The sequence below is a fragment of the Dendrobates tinctorius genome, unplaced genomic scaffold, assembly GCF_039654945.1.
Source record: "Dendrobates tinctorius isolate UK_male_01 unplaced genomic scaffold, ASM3965494v1 ptg000143l, whole genome shotgun sequence".
NCBI lineage: Eukaryota > Metazoa > Chordata > Amphibia > Anura > Dendrobatidae > Dendrobates > Dendrobates tinctorius.
The window spans coordinates 1604699-1618594 of NW_027361810.1; the positions used below are offsets into that span (position 1 = coordinate 1604699).

Consider the following 13896-nt stretch of genomic DNA (forward strand, 5'->3'; position numbering starts at 1 on the left):
CGTACTGCGGTATATAGCCCAGACTACCCACGTACTGTGGTATATAGCCCAGACTACCCACGCACTGTGGTATATAGCCCAGACTACCTTCGTACTGTGGTATACAGCCCAGATTACCCGCGTACTGCGGTATATATCCCTGACTACCTGCGTACAGTGGTATATAGCCCAGATTACCCGCGTACTGCGGTATATAGCCCAGACTACCCACGTACTGTGGTATATAGCCCAGACTACCCACGCACTGTGGTATATAGCCCAGATTACCCTCGTTCTGCGGTATACAGCCCAGACTACCTGCGTACAGTGGTATATAGCCCAGACTACCCGCGTACTGCGGTATATAGCCCAGACTACCCGCGTACTGCGGTATATAGCCCAGACTACCCACGTACAGTGGTATACAGCCCAGACTACCCGCGTACTGCGGTATATAGCCCAGACTACCCGCGTATTGCGGTATATAGCCCAGACTACCTTCGTACTGTGGTATACAGCCCAGATTACCCGCGTACTGCGGTATATATCCCTGACTACCTGCGTACAGTGGTATACAGCCCAGACTACCCGCGTACTGCGGTATATAGCCCAGACTACCCACGTACTGTGGTATATAGCCCAGACTACCCACGCACTGTGGTATATAGCCCAGATTACCCTCGTTCTGCGGTATACAGCCCAGACTACCTGCGTACAGTGGTATATAGCCCAGACTACCCGCGTACTGCGGTATATAGCCCAGACTACCCGCGTACTGCGGTATATAGCCCAGACTACCCACGTACAGTGGTATACAGCCCAGACTACCCACGTACAGTGGTATACAGCCCAGACTACCCGCGTACTGCGTTATATAGCCCAGATTACCCGCGTACTGCGGTATATAGCCCAGATTACCCGCGTACTGCGGTATATAGCCCAGACTACCCGCGTACTGCGGTATATAGCCCAGACTACCCTTGTACTGTTGTATATAGCCCAGACTACCTGCGTACTGTGGTATACAGCCCAGATTACCTGCTTACTGTGGCATATAGCCTAGACTACCTGCATACTGTGGTATACAGCCCAGATTACCCGCGTACTGCGGTATATAGCCCAGGCTACCTGCGTACTGCGGTATATAGCCCAGACTACCCACGCACTGCGATATATATAGCCCAGACTACCCACGCACTGTGGTACATAGCTCAGATTACCCTCGTTCTGCGGTATATAGCCCAGATTACCCGCGTACTGTGGTATATAGCCCAGATTACCCGCGTACTGCGGTATATAGCCCAGACTACCCGCGTACTGCGGTATATAGCCCAGACTACCCACGCACTGTGGTATATAGCTCAGATTACCCTCGTTCTGCGGTATATAGCCCAGATTACCCGCGTACTGCGGTATATAGCCCAGACTACCTGCGTACTGTGGTATACAGCCCAGATTACCTGCGTACTGCGGTATATAGCCCAGACTACCTGCGTACTGTGGTATACAGCCCAGATTACCTGCGTACTGCGGTATATAGCCTAGACTTCCTGCGTACTGTGGTATACAGCCCAGATTACCCGCGTACTGCGGTATATAGCCCAGACTTCCCACGCACTGTGGTATATAGCCCAGATTACCCTCGTACTGCGGTATATAGCCCAGACTACCCACGCACTGTGGTATATAGCTCAGATTACCCTCGTTCTGCGGTATATAGCCCAGACTACCTGCGTACTGTGGTATACAGCCCAGATTACCCGTGTACTGCGGTATATAGCCCAGACTACCTGCGTACTGTGGTATATAGCCCAGATTACCTGCGTACTGCGGTATATAGCCCAGACTACCTGCGTACTGTGGTATACAGCCCAGATTACCTGCGTACTGCGGTATACAGCCCAGATTACCCGCGTACTGCGGTATATAGCCCAGACTACCCACGCACTGCGGTATATAGCCCAGATTACCCTCGTTCTGCGGTATACAGCCCAGATTACCCTCGTACTGCGGTATATAGCCCAGACTACCTGCGTACTGTGGTATACAGCCCAGATTACCCGCATACTGCGGTATATCGCCCAGACTACCTGAGTACTGTGGTATACAGCCCAGACTACCCGCGTACTGTGGTATACAGCCCAGACTACCAGTGTACTGCGGTGTATATAGCCCAGACTACCCTCGTACTGTGGTATACAGCCCAGACTACCCTCGTACTGCGGTATATAGCCCAGACTACCCGCGTACTGCGGTATACAGCCCAGACAACCTGCGTGCTGCGGTATACAGCCCAGACAACCCGCGTGCTGCGGTATATAGCCCAGACTACCCGCGTACTGCGGTATACAGCCCAGAATACCCGCGTACTGCGGTATACAGCCCAGACTACCCACGTACTGCGGTATATAGCCCAGACTACCCGCGTACTGCGGTATATAGCCCAGACTACCCGCGTACTGCGGTATACAGCCCAGACTACCTGCATACTGGGTTAGTACAGGTTCAAACTGAGCTTTTCCTTAGTTAAAAACAAAGAATTTAGAAAATACTAAATACGGATATTGGTTCTTCCCTCTGTGGTAGGTAATAGAGGGATAACCCCCAACTATATCCTTCAGATCTGGATCGGCTCTCAAAATCAGCCAGTACTTATATAATATACCAAATGCTTCAGTGGATTTTTCATTGTTGGCCCCTATGAATCTCACTATTGATTCCTCCATCCTTTTCGGAACCGCATCTAATAGCCTATTTCGATTTGTCATTTTGGCCCTATTACAGGCCTTACACAAAACCCTCTTTGGATTTCCCCTCGTGGAGAATCTCTGAAAGAGATCTTGGATTTCTTCACAAAAAAGCCTATCACTAGAGCAGTTGCGCCTTGCCCTTACATATTGTCCAACAGGATATTCCAGCTTTTAAGGACGGAGGATGCCAGCTTTCCCAATGTAGGAAATTATTTGTAGACGTGGGCTCTCTATATATGTCTGTATTAATATTCCCTCCATCGTCAATAGAAATTGTTAAATCCAAGAAATTAATTGCTTTGTATCCAATTTCCATCATAAAATGCTTTCCCACCTCATTATTATTCAATATGGATACAAAATCTTTAAATAATTGCGAATCACCATCCCACAAAATCAAAACGTCATCTATAGATCTACCTCAAAATAATATGTGACTTGTATAGAAACTGAGATCTTCATAGAAAACGTGTGCATCCTCCCACCACCCCAAAAATAAATTGGCAAAAGATGGTGCACAAGGTGTACCCATTGCGGTACCTCTTACCTGATGGTAAAAGGTACCGTTAAATGTAAAATAATTTGAGTACAAAATATAAAAGTGAACTTTAAGAAACCACTGTGCACCGAAAATTGTCTACCTTTCGTGGAAAGAAAATGTGACACCGCTGTGATACCTAGCTCCTGATCTATATTACCATTGAGAGCCTCTATATCTAAACTTGTAAGGATGGAGGCATCCGAGACATTTATATCTTTCAATTTGAGACCCATGCTCTTTGTATCCTGAACAAATGATGGTAGGGTATGTACAATAGGTGATAATAATTCCTCAAGGCACTGGCTGGCTCCCTCCGTCAGTGAGTTGTTACCAGACACAATGGGTCTACCTGGAATAGGTCTTATACTTTTGTGGACTTTTGGCAAGGTGTAAAAAGTTTCTAGAGTGGGTTGAGGATTATACATCTTCAGTTCATCATCCGAGATAAAATTATTTTCCATTGCATCTCTCAATACAATAAGCAGTTCTTTCATATAACTTCCTGTTGGATCTGTTCTAAGGATGACAGAGATTTTATCATCATTCAAAAGGTCCATGACCATCCTGACATAATCTCCTTTATCCATGAGGACTATATTTCCCCTTTTATCGGAGGGTTTAATGATTAGATTGTGGTATAAGTATGATGGTAATCAATTGGAAGAGATATTGAGCTACCTGCATTGTTCTTCTATCTCCGATCTATCTGTGGAAAGTTCAACGTAGAGATCAAGAACAATCACTCGCTCTGCGCAGGCGTGAACATAGCTGGAAATGACATGCGCAATGGGCCTCTCTGGAGCTGTGAGTCCATGAAGAGAGAGCGCATGCGCGTCCAGCGGGTCGGGAGATTTCCCCCGAAGGAATTTGTGGTCCTATCACCGCTGGCAGCAGTTGCTAGGAGATGATTGCTGCACGGTGACAGCGAGCACCAATAGTAAACTCTTCCGGAAGTGAAGGTGTCTATCTGTTCTCCTACCCCATTATAGATAACGCGGTAGCGTGCCTCAGAATAGTGTGAGTGAAGACTATTATATGAAGCTCTTTGTGAGTACTATTAACGCTATTTATGAACCTTAACATTGTAAGGGATCTGTACAGTATATTGGGAGCGCGTATTCCCTAAGATGAGCGGTGATTGGGTAAAATGTCTTACATGCTCTGATTCGTCAATTTTGTTTGTCTGTATTTGAGGACATCATGTCCCGGTTACCCATGTGCTTATTCAGTCTAGCCTCTTACCCTGTTGAAGCCAGTTAAGCTGGCGAAACATGCCGGGGAGGCATAGGAATGGATTTTAATAACAAGCTAGGAGTGTAGCAACTTAGTTGATGGGGATGAAGGTAGCGGCCGTACCAATCCCACAAATCAAATGAATAATAATATTGGGGAAATTAGATAAATAGAAATTAATCAAATGATCTTGGACTTTGAATTTTTCCCATTAATCTGGTGACGATTACACACCTACTTGGCAATTTTAATGGTCCTTATTAGTTCAATAAAAGTTATGTTTTATTATAATCTTTAGTTGCCATCTGGCAAATTATGATCACTATGTGGGTTCACACGTGTTAGATTCATAGCAGAAGTTATTCCAGAGATGACGGTACTGTGATTTGTGTTCTTAGTGCTGACGGGACAGCGGCTCGGCTGCAGCGGTACCACGAGCCGCTGAGGTGCACATCTGTTGCCATAGTGGGAAGGGTTAAGCTACCAAAATTAAAGAAAAGCAAATAACTAGATAAGTTTGGTGTCTCTGATCGCACCGACTGCACAATGAACACAAAAAAAACATTATGGTATTATGACTTTTTTTTATTCTTCCATTTTACTTTGCTTGTTTTTTTTAGCGTGTTACATGGTAAAGTGAATGGGGTCATTCAAAACTTTAACTTTTCCTGCCCCTTCCCCCTCCAAACATGGCCGGATACAGGAAAATGTAGAAAGTTATGGCAATAAGATGGAATAAATTAGTAAATGTGTTTGGCAACTTTAAGAACCTGATCCAGCTGTCAGGTGCGGGGATCCGCTGCCACGGGATCTGCACATGATCATAAATGAGGATCTAAAGCGGTGAATAAAGGACGACTCACTGCCCCAATACCCGACCTGTCAGTGGTGCTGGATCTGACGTCCTCCGCAGCGCCCGCTACTTCAATAATAGCATCGTCTCCGAGGAAAGATCCGGGAGCCTCAGAAAAGTCATGGAGAAAGTTCACAGGGTGGAGCAGCTGCAAGAAACTCTACGAAGATGATGACGAGGAGGAGGAAGCCTCAATGAAGGGTTTAATGAGTTGTAGTCAGTGGAGGACGTGCACCCAGCCTGACACACCAGCAAGTCTCCTCTTGTCCAGAAAAAGGGAAAATTGAAGAAGAAATCAGAGGAAAGGGAGCGGAGAGCAGCTTTACCCGAGACAACAGGGGGAGCGTGCCGGAAAATAATGGCTCCACTGATGGCGCAAAGGAGCCATAAGACGAGGGCAATAGATCATGTAGAAAGTCTGTCTATAATGTGATGCATCGTCTGGAAAACCACATCAGGAGTATTCTGGACAAAATGTGGTGCAAAAGTATTCAACCCTCTAAAAATGTTACCCGACTAAGCTGCAATAATATCAGACGTAGAACTGATCACTGCACCTCCGTCTGCTGCCAAAGCAAATGCATTATCATCGAGTGGTTGAATCTTATGAAATTTGTGAAGACTTAAGGTACTGTCACACTTAGCGATGCCCCAGCAATCCCGACAACGATATGACGCGGTCAGGATCGCTGGTGCATCGCTAGGTGGTCGCTAGTGAGCTGCCACACAGGAAGATCTCACCAGCGACATAGCAGGGGTCGGGGGTCGCTACTTACCTGTCAGACGCGGCGATGAAGACGTCCTCCCGCCCGCGTCCACGCGTCGCTCCAGCAAGAAGCGGCCGACGAGAAACGGCTCAGGCCATTCTCGCGCGATCATTGATAACCAGCGGGGGAGCCGGTCGGAGGTAAGTATCAGACATAGTGATATCGCTAGCAATATCGCTGCTGTGTCACAAAACCAGTGACGTTCTAGCGATATCGCTTAGTGTGACAGGCCCTTAAGACCAAAGAGAAATGATAGATGAAGGGATGGAAAAACGATACAAAATGCTAAGTGTTTGGGCATCAGAATGAGCAGCATCTGAGTCCCCGGAACTGCGACACGAGGTGATCCCTCAGGAGCCGAGGAGCACCATGGTCGTCACCGGCTGGAAAGAGGCAAACCACAAAAAAGTGTCTGGGGTTTACAAGGAGGCAATGGACCCCGCTGGACTGCAGGAGGATTTGTGGTCAGATTTACCTCTAGCAGACCCTCAGGGGCTGAGTGTCCTGTTAAATGGAAGATAGGAGCGTAAAATCCAGGAAGATTTTCAGTGTGAACATAAACCTAGCACCTTGGAGAAAATTCCTCTACAGGACAATGAGAACAAAGTAATATGGGACCATGCAGCTCGTTCCACCATGTGTTCACCATCATATTCACAGGGATACATTGTTCACATAGAATGTGAGGGGTTCTGCTTGCCATACCTTGGTGTATATTTACCTTTGGTCCAGTGTTTTTAACCCCTTCCAGATCTCTGCTCTACATGTCTGGTGCGGGTGTATGGTGTTGGCTCAGGAGCTGCATTACACAGCCGGCATCTGCCTGTACCAACAGCAATCAGAGCTGCTGTTAACCACTTTAAATGCTAGTTATTCTTACAGTGGCATTTAAGGGGGTCCCGGGGAGCCCAACAGCCATACTATTGGGTTGCCATGGCAGCCAGAAAAAGGGAAGACTGCTGTAGACCCCAATGGCTGCCATATTGTTACTCCTGTGAGGCCGAGACGCATCTTACACTATGTTGTAATATATTGTACAAGCGATCAGGCCTAAAGGGGACTGAAAAAAGGGGAAAAAAAAGTATAAATTACAAATAATAAAATTAAATCGCACCTTTCTCCCCCATTAAAAATAAAGACATTACAAAAATAGACATTTTTCGTATCACCATGCCCATAAAAGTCCGATCTATCAAAATCTAAAATTGTTTAACCCATACAGTAAATGCCAGAACCGCTGTTTTTTGGTTGCTGCAAAATACGCATTAAAAAGTAAGGAAAATATCCTATGTATCCCAAAATGGTATCAATGAATATGTCAACTCACCACGCAAAAAACAAGCCCTCACACCGCCCCATTGATGGAGAAATAAAAGTCACAGGTCACAGAAAATGGCGACAAATCTATTTTTTAATTGTTTTTTTTTTTTTTTTTTTTACAAATTTCAGAATTTTTTTTCAGCACTAAATAAAACAGAAATGTTACGAGTCTGGTATCACTGTGATCAGACCGACCTGGAGAATCGAGTTACCAGGTCATTCTAGACACAAAATGAACACAATAAAAACCAAAGACAAAAACAGTAACAGAATTTTGTTTTTGCAATTTTACTGTATTTGGAATTTTTTTTGTACATTTCAATAGTAAAATGAAAGGCACCATCATAACTGCAACTCGTGCCACAGAAAACAAGCCCTCATCTATGCTGATGGAGAAGTAAAAACATTTTTGTATCTTGGAAAAAGGGGAGGAAAAATTAAAGTGCAAAAATAAAGTTTGGCTGCAGCAGGAAGGGGTTAAAGGAACGAAATAGCATAGCAGCCCTTCATTCTGTAAAAAATGGAAGCTGGAGGTATCTCCTTTATTACACCTTAAAGTCTGGAAAACATTGGATCCCTTTGCATTTGCATGTCTGTTTTTTTTCTGGTTTTTTTTTTTTTTTATCCAAAATGCAGTCACATGGTCTGAAAACCAAGATCATGCGTTTCGCCTGTTACTATGAACGCTTCTTCAGGGGTTTATGAACTGTTTCCAGAGGAAGCGTTCACAACAACACGCAAAACTCATGTTGGGGCCAATAGGAGAGGAGAGTGAGATGATGGCTCTGGCTATTTGAAACATTGAGAATTTTTAAGTTTGATTTTGGTAATCTTGATGTTCTGTGCGTTTAATCATTATTGGCCCAGCTATGTGTAAGAACATTTTTTTATTTTCTCGCTGCCTCATTCTGTTTATCTGGTTCTTGAACAGTTATTTCTGCAGTTGCGTTTTTAGTGAGTCTGGAATAAAATTTATTGATTTTTGTGGTTAGAAGTACTCCTTGTTTTTTGATTTTGGATGTGCAGTGGCTTGCAAAAGTATTCGCCCCCATGGCATTTTCCTTGTTTTGCTACCTTACAACCTGGAATTTTACTGTTTTTTTTTTTTTTTTCAAAGTTTGTATCAGTTCATATAAAGAACATACCGACAGCTGTGAACATTTGGTTTTCTTTTTATTGTGAAGCAAACAACAAATAAGACAAAATAACTGTAAACTTCAGTGTGCATAACTATTCACCCCCCCCTAAAGTCAGTACTTTGTAGAGCCTCCTTTTGTGGCAATTACAGTTACAAGTCGCTTTGGATAAGTCTCTATGAGCTTTCCACATCTCGCCACTGTGATTTTTGTGCGTTATTCAGGGCAAAACTGCTCCAGCTCCTTCAGGTTAGATGCCTCCTCTGGTCAACATCAATCTTCAAGTCTGAGCACAGATTTTCCATTGCATTAAGGTCTGGGCTGTGACTCGGACACTCTAGAATATTTACGGTATATGTTCCCCTGTACACCAGTCAAGTGTTGCTGTAGCACTATGCTTTGGGTCATTTTCTTGTTGAAAGGTGAATCTCCGTTCCAGTCTCAAATCACTGACAGACTGAAACATGTTTTTCTCAAGAATATCCCTGTATTTTGCACCATCTTCCCCTCAACGTGGACTATTTTCCCTGTCCCTGTTGCTGAAAAACATCCCCACAGCCTGATCCTGCCACCACTATATTTCATTGTATGGATGGTATTCTTGGGGTGATGAGCTATGTTGGCTTGGAGCCAAAGTTCAATTTTGGTTCCATCTGACCCCAGCCCCTTCCTCTGTACATTTGGGGAGTATTCCACATGTCTTTTTGCAAAATCAAAACGAGCCTTACAATTTTTGTGTGTAAGTAAAGGCTTTTTTCTTCCCACTCTTCCATAAAAGCCACCTCTATGGTGTGTACAGCTTAGTGTGATTGTATGGACAGATATTTCAGTCTCTGCATGGGAACTCTACAGCTCCTTCATGGTTACATTTGGTGTCTGGGCTGCCTTTTTGATTAATGCCCTCCTTGCCCAGGCTGACAGTTTTGGGGGATGTCCTCTCTTGACAGGTTTGTTGTGGTAACATATTCTTTCCATGATAATGGATTTCATGGTGTTCTGGATGATCACCAGAGTTTGGGAGATTTTTATATAACCCAACCTTGACTTGTACTTCTCAACAGCTTTGTCCCTGACTTGTTTGGTGATCTTGTTGGTCTTCATAATGTTGTTTGGAGATCTCCTTGGTCTTCATGGTGTTGTTTGGAGATCTCCTTGGTGTTCATGGTGGTGTTTGGTTGGTGGTGCCTCTTGCTTAATGATATGAAGGATGAGTACAACCCAAGGAACACAGTTCCAACAGTGAAGCATGGTGGGGGAAGCATCATACCTTGGGGGTGCTTTTCCTGGAAGGTGACAGGATGACTGCACCGTATTGAAGGGAGGATGGATGGGGTCATGTATCGCGAGAGTTTGGCAAACAATCTCTTTCTCTCAGTAAGAACATTGAAGATGGGTCATGGCTGGGTCTTCCAGCATGACAATGACCCCAAACACACAGCCAGAGGAACTAAGGAGTGTCTCCGTAAGAAGCATTTCATGGTCCTGGAGTGACCTAGGCACTGTCCAGACCTGAACCCAATAGAAAATCTTTGGAGGAGCTGAAACTCAATGTTGCCCAATGACAGCCCCAAAACCTGAAAGATCTGTATGGAGGAGTGGGCCAAAATCCCTGCTGGAATGTTATTATTATTTATTAAAATAGCGCCATTTATTCCATGGCGCTTTACATGTGAAAATGGATATATAACTAAAACAAATTGAGTAATATTGAACAAAACAAGTCAGAGAATGGTACAGAAGGAGAGAGGACTGTGCCCGCAAGGTCTCAAAGTCTACACGGGATGGATGAGGATACAGTAGGTGAGGGCAGAGCTGGTCGTGCAGCGGTTTGGTGGATCGGTGGTTACTGCAGGTTGTAGGCTTGTTGGGAGATCTGGGTCTTCAAGTTCTTTTTGAAGGTTTCCATGGTAGGTGAGAGTCTAATTTGTTGGGGTAGAGAGTTCCAGAGTAGGGGGGAAGTGCGGGAGAAGTCTTGTATGCGATTGTGGGAAGAAGAGATAAGAGGGGAGTAGAGAAGGAGATCTTGTGAGGATCTGAGATTACATGCAGGTAAGTACCGGGAGATGAAGTCACAGATTTATGGAGGACACAGGTTGTGGATGGCTTTGTATGTCCTAGTTAGTGTTTTAAACTGAAGTCTATGGGTAATGGGGAGCCAGTGCAGGGATTGACAGAGAGAAGAGGCCGGGGAATAGCGGGGGGACAGGTGGAAGAGTGTTAGAGGGGAGGCCACAGAGCAGGAGGTTGCAGTAGTCAAGGTGGGAGATGATGAGGGCATGCACTAGAGTTTTTGCAGAGTCTTGGTTGAGGAATGTACGGATCCGGGAAATATTTTTGAGTTGTAGTGGGCAGGAAGTGGAAAGGGCTCGGATATGTGGTTTGTAGGAGTGATCAGAGTCCAGGATTACCCCGAGGCAGCGAGCTTGTGGGACTGGGGAGAATGGCCAGCCATTTACTTTGATGCGGTGTGTGCAAACCTGGTCAAGAATCACAGGAAACGTCTGACCTCTGTAACTGCAAACAAAGCTTTCTGTACCAAATATTAAGTTCTGTTTTTCTATTGTATCAAATACTTATTTCATGCAATAAAATGCAAATTAATTATGTAACAATCCTACAATGTGATTTTCTGGTTTTTATTTTTAGATTCTGTCTCTTACAGGTGATGTGTACCTATGATAAAAATTACAGACCTCTCCATTCTCTGTAGGTTGGAAAACTTGCAAAATCAGCAGGTATCAAATACTTATTCACTGTATCTACAGTATATTTCCCCGGTCCAGCATTGCTGCCTCGTGTCCTCCTCCCCTGTAGATTGTTAGCTTTTCTACCCAGGGTTTTCTCTTAGAATATTTGAGAAGTTTCTGTCTTGTAGAACGCCGCAGACTATGTTGGTGTTATAGAATGTTACCATCATCATCACTAATAATGGGCGAGGACCCCAACCTGTCTCTATGACCCCAGGCCTTACTTCTGGGCTGTGTAGTGCGCACGGACCTTGCTGCAGGGATGATGCGGTAGTCATTCATGGCAGCTCATGTGACGGCCCCGGTACCCCGCCATGGCTCCCTGCCCCCCCGTTTCCATGACCACCAGTGAAACCAAAAGGGCTGCCAGTGTAGCTGGACCCTCTCTGGAAGATGAGCGAGCGAGGGAGGGCAGAGCTGATTCATAGGGACAGAGCAGAGAGGGAGGAGGAGGAGGGGAGTGAGCAGTGATGGAGGAGGAGGAGGCAGCTCCAGGCTGATTCCCAATGCAAAGCCAGCTTCTGCAGAGCCCACACACAAAGAAGCGGCCGGGAGCCTGACACACACAATATCCAGGTAGTGGCAGCACCCCTGCACCCTGCACCTGAACCCTGCACCGACGTGCACCCCACCTATAGGAACAGACATCCGCAGGAGACACAGGGACCCCAACCCACACCCCGACTACACACCCACTGCCGCACACTCACTGTGAGGTACAGCACAGAGACCCCCAGCAGGTGCCACCATCTGCAGAACAATGCTCCCCGCACCCTGGAATATGCAGAATTCCCAGCCGGACTACGAGATGATGGGGGCCACGCTGCAGAATGACCGGAACACACCTCTCTTCTGAGGATGGTAAGCAGGGGGTGTGAACACATCCGCACTGGCCCTATTTAATGGTGAGAAGGACCCCAGGGACATTGGTGGCAATCTGATGATGCCATTGGGGGTGACCCTGGGGTAACCCAACTCTACAGGGCTGGGATGTCGCTGTGACCCGGGGGCCCTGAGGCTTGTGGATATCTAACAATGCCGCAGGCAGGTAACCAAAGCTGTGACCTCTGGAGACATCTGCCCCGAGCACACAGAGGGTTAATGCCGGGGTGTTGTGTGGTGCTGTCATTATTGGGAACAAGGATTTTGTGTCTTTTTTTTCCTCCCAGGGGTCTTTTTTGTGACAATGGATCATAAAAAATGCGAAAAATCAGGTTTTTCGTTTTGCCATAGGAGATTATTGTGTGCCGGAGACAAAGCGATTATGAATTTACCGCCCGTCAATAGTTATAATTTACGGTGACGCTCTTCAGTACGTGACCCGAGCGGAGCTGCGAGCGAGCTGTCGCCTGCGTCCCGCTGCTGGTAGTCGGATACAGCTGGGCTCGCGGCCAGAGATGACTCCGTTATTCTGCTCCTAAAAACTTTGCAGCCGCTCGGAGGATGTTATAATGTTGCAGATGAAGAATTGGTGAAGTGTTGCTGCAATGGGCCAGTGATCCGGTCCGGGACTGCTTGCCCTTTAAATGACTGCAGGCATTGTCTAGGAGATATTGATACTGGAGCCGTCATTGTCTCGCTGCCTCGTGTTACATGAAAACAATGCCTAATGTTACGTCCTCACAATGCAGCTGCCACAGTCGCCAGAGCCGCCGGCAGGTGATCGGCTTCACCTGCGCAGGAGGCGCCTAGGCTGACCACTAATGTTGGCGGTTTTCAGCCTTCTATATGATGGTAGTGATGTATATATGTATACACGGAGCTCGTCCTGTCTGTGCCCCGGTAATGGCTGGCCGGTGCCCCTGAGGCTGGATGCAGTGCGGTGCACAGGACTGGACAGTAATATACAGGTGTACACAGGGGTTGTGTCTGTGCACAGAGCAGCTCCCAGCAGCGGCGTAGCTTAAAACTCTTGGGCTCCAGTGCAAAAGCTCCAGTGGGGCCCCCAATTATCGCAAATCTGTAGTAGTATTGGACTTTTTGGGCCCGGCTGTGGTTGCTGCCTCCCCCGCACTGCACAGTACACGCCGGCCCAGGGGGAATTAGTCCCACTGCCCATTTCCAGCCCTTTGCTCATTTTCGAGGCTGCAGATTTTGCTTTTCTTGTCTGTTTGGACTTCGGATGGATTTGATGATTTGTCTTTTATGCACTGACAGTAATCTGTGTGAACGCGGCGTCTTCTTGTTGAGTTTTCCATGCAGAAACTCTTGTGACTCCAGACGAACCTGCCGCAGACAACACTCCAGGAAACTGGCGCTTTTTTTCCTGAGACGTCTTTTGTGGGGTCTTTTCGGTCGTTTCCAGTTTATTGGATGGTTTTGGCCGCCGGCGGCTTTTTGAAGGGTCTCTTCATGGTTTTTGTGACATCTTTTTTTACTGTTGTTTTCCGGTTGTTTTTTTTCACCCCATTGATTTAATGAAGAGTTTTTTATAAGCAACATATCAAAACCCTAAAAGCTATCTGGGCGTCTTTTGTGCATTTTTTGAGCTTTTCCATTGACTTGAACGATAACGAACTATCGTTAGACGCCTGAAGACTTGAAAAATCCCGAACATGTGAGCGACGAGT

General features: G+C 46.1%; 1 protein-coding gene across 2 annotated transcripts in view; it reads left to right on the forward strand.

The window, feature by feature from the left end:
- The first annotated feature begins 11729 nt into the window (after positions 1 to 11729).
- The window catches only part of LOC141049143 (uncharacterized), a 75900-nt gene continuing 73733 nt past the window's right edge, over positions 11730 to 13896 (forward strand). For both annotated transcript variants that reach the window (XR_012220262.1, XM_073545298.1), the window contains exon 1: positions 11730 to 12187. The gene's annotated coding sequence lies outside the window, so the exon portion shown is untranslated. The remainder of the gene's footprint in view (positions 12188 to 13896) is intronic.